The sequence below is a fragment of the Citrus sinensis genome, chromosome 8 (genome assembly GCF_022201045.2).
Source record: "Citrus sinensis cultivar Valencia sweet orange chromosome 8, DVS_A1.0, whole genome shotgun sequence".
NCBI lineage: Eukaryota > Viridiplantae > Streptophyta > Magnoliopsida > Sapindales > Rutaceae > Citrus > Citrus sinensis.
Genome location: NC_068563.1, coordinates 21,799,132 through 21,807,176, shown reverse-complemented (window position 1 = coordinate 21,807,176; position 8,045 = coordinate 21,799,132). Strand labels below are relative to the sequence as shown.

The following is an 8,045-nucleotide window of genomic DNA, read 5'->3' as shown; positions in this document are numbered from 1 at the left end:
GTGTTGGACTGGTTGAGGAAGTACCAATAATGGCAGCAGGGGTGGATTGAGTGGATCTTGTGCATTTGTGCTCTCATTTTTCTGGTGCTGCAACACCTCCAGAGGTGGCCCCTCTGCGCTTACTGGTTATCTTGGTGGTGATGGAAGGAGATTTAGCTGGAGGTTGGAGGGTTTCAACTGAGGTAGATTTTACTACAGCAGCTTCCTCAGTAGTTATTTTAGTAATGATGTCCAAGAGGTGCTTCTTTGATGCAGGTGTCTGAGTGACCCTTTTAGTAGTTGCTTCAAACTCTGCATCGATGTCTACTGAAACATCCTCAGAATCGTCTTCACTTTTCACTTTTTCTTTGCTCTTACGATATGGGACTGGGACTGGTGGGTCCTCCTCAGCTTCATCATCATCCTCATCTCTAATGGTGTGCTTCCGTCTTCTCCTAGGGGGTGGGATCTTGATGGCTCAATTTTATCATCCCAGGAATCCTTTTCTTCTTCATTTTCTATGGAGTTGTGGGCTTCTAACTCAGGATCCTCTGCTTCTACTGGTGCTGGGTCTTCCATGTCTGGCTCAACTTCACTATCTGGTTTTGTTGCAGCTTTCTCACTCCCTGCTGTTGGGTCTCCAAAGTTGAACTGCTGCAATAGAGAGTCTGGCAAATTCGGGTGTTGGTGTTTCAGGAACACAACAAATTGATGCAGCTGGCTTTTTAAATGCATCAAGTATGCCCAGAATCTGTTATTCTCTCATTGTTGTGTAGCAACACACTGGGTAATGCTGTCACTTAGTTCTTGCAGTCTTCTCTCCACCCTAATAACTCTTTTTGTACTTGTTATAACTACTGGTTTTGGTGGTGTTGCAGTAGTTTCTCCAGCAATTGGTTCGATTGTTCAAGCATTCAAAGCTTCTGCATTCTTAATATGCTCATCTTGAGCAGTGACCCTCACCCTAGATACTAGGCATAAAGTAGTAATAAAAGATGGAAACAGGTGGGCTGTTGTTTTATGTTGTTTCATGGCACACTCCCTAATTTTCCTTTCAATTATAACTCCCATATCAATTGGTAGACCTCTAACAATGACAAATAAAAGCATCAATCATTCTTGTGGTACATTGGTGGTGTGTGTAGTGGGCATCAATCTAGATTTTAAAATTTTGACTTATATTTTAGCAATAAGTTTAAGGTCAATTCGATTGATCACACGACCTTCCTTATTAGCCCATGATGTCCCTTCTACAGTAAGGGTTTTGAGTACTTTATTCCATGTTTTATCAGTCATGTTTGCAATCAGTTTGGAATATTTACACTCCACATCAAAGGGCAAGTTGTAAAAAGCATTAATGACTCGTGGGTCTAAAAGGATAAGGGAGCTTTTCACCCAAATTGTTTTCTATCCCTGGCTCAGCATGTTGGTATAGAACTCCTTCACTATTGGAACCACAAGGTCTCTCGAATGTTAGTAAAAGTCCACCCATCCCCGTTTTGCTACATTAGTGTGTATGGTTTGAACGATTTCCAAGGGCTTTGGTGGAAATTGGAAGCCTTTTTCTTTCAAAATTTTTCTCGACTCTATAAATGCTTCAAATTTCTCTTCTGCCTTATAGCCCTAAAAGCGAGAAGGGTCCTTAAGACGTTGTGCTCTAACCTTGTATTTAGGCATTGCTGGAGCAAGTTGAAGGTGTTTGTAAGAGAATGAAGGTGCAGTTGCTACAAAGAGTTGTAAGAGTGTTGGTTTGATTTTTGGAAGAGAAAGATAAAATAAAATTAGCATGTCCCTTTTTGCACAGTGAAATCCTTATTCATACATGTTGTAAAAATTAATTTAGGAAGGAAATCCATTTGAATGAGATAAACTTGGAAATATGAATTTTAAATTTAAAACAATTCTAATTTGGAATGGAAAGGGATTGTGGTACAATAATTTAGTGATTGGAATCCCTTCAAATCGTAATCCATATTAACCATGTCAGCTGTCAACATTTTGTAGCTTTTAACGACAAAAAAAAATTCCCTCGGTGTGTCACTATAACGGTAACCAGTATGCTGCAGCAATCAGCTTGTGTTCTGCAGGATATGGTTGTAAAGCTCCACATTTTAATGAGAAGCACCACCTGTCTGTCTTGTTAAGTGCAATACTGCAGCAATCAACATGAGAGTCCCATTTCCTCTGCCTGCTCTGCTTTTTTTTCCTTCCTTAAATGGACATGAAAGGAAACTAGTTAGTAGAATAAAGAAATTGATGGAAATTATAAAGAAAAACACGATAACTAAAGTTTAAAGAAAAAAGAATAATAAATCAAGATAACTTCCCTAATTGTTGGGTTGCCTCTCAATTGGCGCTTGATTTTCGGTCCTTCAGCCTGCCCTTTCTTGATTTCTCACAATGTTGGATCCTTTATGAGCAAGTCTTCTTTTGATTGGTTTACACAGAATCCATATAGTGTTTTACTTTGTGGCCATTAACCTTGAATTCTTGTCCTGTTCTTTCATCTAAGAGATCCACAGCCCCATGAGGATGGATTCTAACTAGCTTAAAAAGTCCTAACCACCTAAATTTCAATTTACCCGGAAATAACTTTAACCTTGAGTTATAGAGCAAAACTAGTTGGCCTTGAATTAAACTCCTTTGCTGGATATGCTTTTCATGCCAATGCTTTGTTTTCTCCTTGTAGATCCTTTTATTTTCATAGGAGAACAACCTTAATTCATCAAGTTCACAAAGTTGAAGTTTCCTCCGTTCTACTGCAGCATGTATATCCAGGTTTAGTTGCTTTAATGCCCAAAGTGCTTTATGTTCTAACTCAAGGGGTAGGTGACAAGCTTTTCCAAAAATGATTCTGTATGGAGACATGCCAATTAATGTCTTGTATGTTGTTCTGTAGGCCTATAAAGAGTCATGCAAATACAATTACTAGTCCTTTCTAGTGGGGTTCACCACTTTCTCTAAAATCTTTTTAATCTCCCTGTTGGACACTTCTACCTGACCATTGGATTGTGGGTGATAGGCTGTAGCAATCTTATGTTTAATTCCATACTTAGCCAATGTTGTAGCAAAGATCTTGCTGCAAAAGTGAGTACCTTCATTACTAATGATTGCTCTTAGAGTTTCCAATCGTGAGAAGATATTTTTCTGAAGAAAATTCACCACTGCCTTGGCATTGTTTGTTGGGAGTGCTATAGCTTCCACCCATTTAGACACATAGTCCACAGAAACTAGAATATATAAGTTCCCAAAAGATAATGGGAATGGGCCCATGAAGTCTATCCCCCATACATCAAAGATCTCCACCTCCAAAATATTTTTTAATGGCATTTCATGTCTTTAAGATATGTTTTCTGTTCTTTGGCACCTGTCACAACATTTAGCAAATGCATAAGTATCCTTAAAAATAAATGGCCAATAATAACTAATTGTAGAACTTTGGCAGTTGTTCTGTGGCCTCCGAAATGTCCTGCATGTGCTGCAGCATGGCATGAGTGCAATATGTTGGGATTTCTCCATCAGATACACATCTTCGGATCACATAGTCTGCGCATAGCCTATATAAATATGGATCTCACCGGTAGTTTCTACCATTATGAAAAAAAAAAAATTCTGCTGACAACTTAAATCAGGTGGTAATAACTCACTCACCAAGTTTTTAGCAAAGTCTACATACCATGGGAGTCCAACTTGTTGCAGCATCTGTGCATGCTGTAGCATTAACAGTTGCTCATCAGGGAATGTTTCAGTGATGTCTTGTTTGGTCAATGTGCTGGTATCTGCTTCTAGCCTTGAGAGATGATCAACTACTTGATTTTCAGTCCATTTCATATTCTTGATCTCCAAATCAAACTCTTGTAACAATAAGATCCATCTAATCAACCTTGGTTTGGTATCCTTCTTTGAAATCATATATTTTATTACTGCATGATCTGTGTAAACTATCACCTTAGTGCCCACCAAATAGGCTATGAATTTATCAAAGGCAAACACCACTGCTAGTAACTCTTTTTTAGTAGTGGTATAGTTGATCTGAGCAATAGCAAGAGTTTTACTGGCATAGTAAATTGAGTGAAAAATCTTGTTCTTTCTCTGCCCCAACACTGCTCCAACAGAATGGTCACTAGCATCACGCATCAGTCCAAAAGGTATACTCCAATCTGGTGCTATAACAACTGGTGCTGTTACTAGAGCTTTTTTTAACTCACTAAAGGCTTTGAAGCAATCTTCATCTAAATTAAAAGGTTTACCATGTTCAAGCAGCATACATTAAAGTTTAGCTATTTTGGAAAAAAAAATTTGATAAACCTTCTGTAGAACCCAGTATGTCTCCAGAAACTTCTAATACCCTTGAATGAAGTTGGAGGTGGCAGTTTATCAATCACCTCTATCTTTACCTTATCCACCTCTATCCCATTCTTGGACACTCTATAACCCAAAACTATACATTTTTTTACCATAAAGTGACATTTTCCCTAATTGAGTACCAGGTTGGTTTCCTCACACCTTTTAAGCACATCTTCTAGGTTATGCAAACAATCTTTATATGCTTCTCCAAAGACTGAGAAATCATCTATGAAAACTTTCAATGTCTGCTTAACCATATTTGAAAATATAGACATCATGGACCTCTGGAAGGTTGCTGGAGCATTGCATAGACCAAATGGCATCCTTCTGAAAGCAAAAGTCCCATAAGGGCAGGTGAATATAGTTTTCTTCTGGTCCTCTAGTGCTATAGCAATCCAGTTGTAGCTTGAATACCTATCTAAGAAACAGTAGTAATATTTTCCAGCAAGTCTATCTAGCATCTGATTTATAAATGGCAGTGAGAAGTGATCTTTTCTTGTGGCTTTGTTAAGTTTCCTATAGTCCATATAGACTCTCCATCCTATTATTGTTCTTGTGGGAATAAGCTCATTCTTCTCATTTGCTATAACAGTTACTCCACCTTTCTTTGTAACACATTGTACTGGTCTCACCCAAGAACTATCAGATATTGGGTATATGATCCCAGCATCCAGCCACTTGATGATCTCTTTTTCACAACTTCCTTTATGATAGGGTTTAGTCTCCTTTGTTGCTCTACTGAATTGCTGTAACCATCATCCAGTAGAATCTTGTGCATGCATATGGATGGGTTGATTCCCTTAATGTTTACTATAGTCCATCCAAATGCCTTTTTATATTTCTCTAACACTTCTACCAAGCTTCTTTTTTAATCTGTATTTAATGAAGATGAAATGATTACAGAAAGTGTATTATTTTTACCAAGATAAATATATATCAAGTGTGAAGGTAAAAGTTTCAATTCTAAAATATGAGGTGATTCAACAGATGGAACTGTTGGTTTTACTTCCCTGTTTGCAAGATTTAGAGATTCAAAGTGTCTGTCATGTCTTACATATTGCTTTTCTCCTAGCCATGCTATCTGGGTTGATGTAGTATCCTCTTCTTCAAGTTCTTCAAAAGTAGCAGCTCTGATTTCTTCTTTACTGCAACAGCTGTCTATTCTTTCTGTCACAACAAAGTCTACAACACTCAGAAAATTGCATTCTTCAACTTCATCAGGACTCTTTATAGCTTCCAACACATTGAAGGTGACTTATTGGTCATTCACCTACATGGTTAACTCTCATTTCTGCACATCTATTAGTGTCTTCCCTATTGCTAGGAAATGTCTACCAAGTATAATTGGTTCTTCCTTGTCTGCCTCAAAATATAATATAATATGAATTTGTCTACCTTTACTAAGACATCTTCAATTTTGCCCTCAGGTTATGCATGAGATCTGTCAGCAAGTTGTAAAATAATTATTGTTGATCTGCATTCACCAACTCTCAATTACTTAAATACATATAAGAGCATGAGATTGATGCTTGCTCTTAAGTCACAAAGTGCTCTACAAATTATACCTAGTTCCAATAGAATATGGTATTATGAAGCTTTCTAGATCTTTTAGTTTTTGAGGAATCTTATTCTGAAGCATATGGCTGCATTTTTGTATTAGAGCAACGGTTTCAAATTCTCCAAGCCTTCTTTTTCTTGCCAAAATATCCTTCAAGAATTTCACATAATTGGGCATTTGTTATAAAACTTCCATAAAGGGAATGTTGATATGCAATTGTTTCAACACTTTCAAGAATTTGCTGAACTGTTTATCTTGCCTTTGCTTCTGGAATCTTTATAGGAAAGGGATTGGATGCCTAAACTGCTACACTGCAATATGAGATACAGGTTGCTGTTCGTTTGATTGACTCTAGGTTGTTACTGCTGGTGTTGTAGCTTCTACTTCAATAGGTACTGAGAGATTTCTTCATGTGGTTACTGTAGCCTGGCTGCTTTCACTAGTGTTTTGATAACTGGATTGCTGCAACTCTTTTTCAACTTAAAGTTCTTGGGATGTGAAATAGGTTCCATCCTTTTTCTTGGCATACCAACAAGAATGCCAACACCCTTCCCAGACCTTAAGTTGATCACCTTATCATGTTCCTTACCCTCTGTCCTTGGATCTTCTGTGTGGCTAGGTAACTCCCCTGAGGTCTGTTACTTAATGCTGTGGCAAGCTATCCAATTTGATTTTCTAAATTTCTCAAGGACACAACTTGACTTTGGACAACTGCTTTATTTTTCATAATATACTCTTTAATTAGTGTTTCTAAGGAACTAAATTGATCATTGCCGGTGTTTCTTTGCCTTTGATTTTTCTAATGAAAACTAGGTGGCTGAGTAGGTCTGTTTGTCTATTGGATGCTAGAACATGCTGGTTCTGGTTGTTCCATGAAAAGTTTGGATTCTGCCTCCATCCAGGGTTGTTGCAGGTATTAGAATATGGATTGTTCTAGTTTTGCCTATTGAAGTTGTCTACATAATTAACTGAAGCTGGATTCCCTGGGAAGTCATCAAATAAATGCCCTTCTCCACAGCACACTCAGAAAATCTCAACAACTTGCTTGACAGTTGCTGGAGCAGTGCTCATATCTTTCATTAAATTGGTCAATGATGTTACTTGAGCAAATAATGCTGTAAATGTATCCACATTGTGTATCCCTACTACTCCTCTTGCTGCAATTTATCTAGTTGATGGCTACTAATAGTTGTTGTTAGCAATTTTCTCCAAAATTTCATAGGGTTCATTGTAAGATTTAGAAAAGAATGCCCCATTTGCTGAAGCATCGACCATCAATCTAGTGCTTAAGTTTAAACCATTATAGAAGGTTTCTAACTATATGCAGCAAGAATGCCATGATGAGGACATCTTCTGAGCAACTCCTTAAATATTTCCCAAGCCTCATACAAGCTTTCATCTTCTAGTTAATGAAAAGAAGTGATCTCATTCTGCAACTTTGTATTTTTTGTTGGTGGGAAGTACTTCATCAAAATTTTATCAGCCAAGTTTATTCTATGTTGTGAGAGAGTCTGGTGGTAGAGAGTTCAACGATGCTATTGCTCGATCTCTTAAAGAGTAAGGAAAGAGTCTTAGTCTTAATGCATCATGTGATGCTCCAGCAATTTTAAAAGCATCACTTACCTCTAAAAATAACTTAAAGTGGAGATGAGGATCTTCTGATGGTAATCTATTAAATTGCCCCACTGTTTGCAACATCTAAAACATCACTGGTTTGAGTTCAAAATTGGTAGCTTCCACATTACGTCTCATAACTTGAGGGGCCAACACAGCATAATCTCAAATGGCTCTGTCTTTATCATCTGCTGTGTAGATGCTATTGTTATTCCCTGGTAGTCTCTGATTAATTTGCCTGTTCTGATCTTCTTAAACATTGACAAGTTGTATTAGTCTGTGAGGGTCTAAGTTTCTTAAGTTTTGCAAGTCATCCATTGCTACAACAGCTTTTGAATTTCTTTACTCTCTTTTTAATCTCCTTCACTACTAGAAAAATGGTATTTACTAACACTTGGTTTGTGACACTTTATTACAAAGTATCATTATTTATATACATATGGGCCATTTTCCATGTTTAACACATAAGTATCACAAATTAATGATACTATGGTGTCTGAAATTTGGACATCAAAAATCGCTGACACTAAAGTATTAGTAATAAAAA

At 37.4% G+C, this 8,045-nt stretch overlaps 1 non-coding gene across 1 annotated transcript; it reads left to right on the top strand.

Moving 5' to 3' along the window:
• Positions 1-7,216: 7,216 nt before the first annotated feature.
• LOC112499457 (small nucleolar RNA R71) lies at positions 7,217-7,323 on the top strand. Its single transcript, XR_003067052.2, has one exon. It is a non-coding gene; the product is annotated as a small nucleolar RNA R71 (small nucleolar RNA).
• The last annotated feature ends 722 nt before the right edge of the window (positions 7,324-8,045 follow it).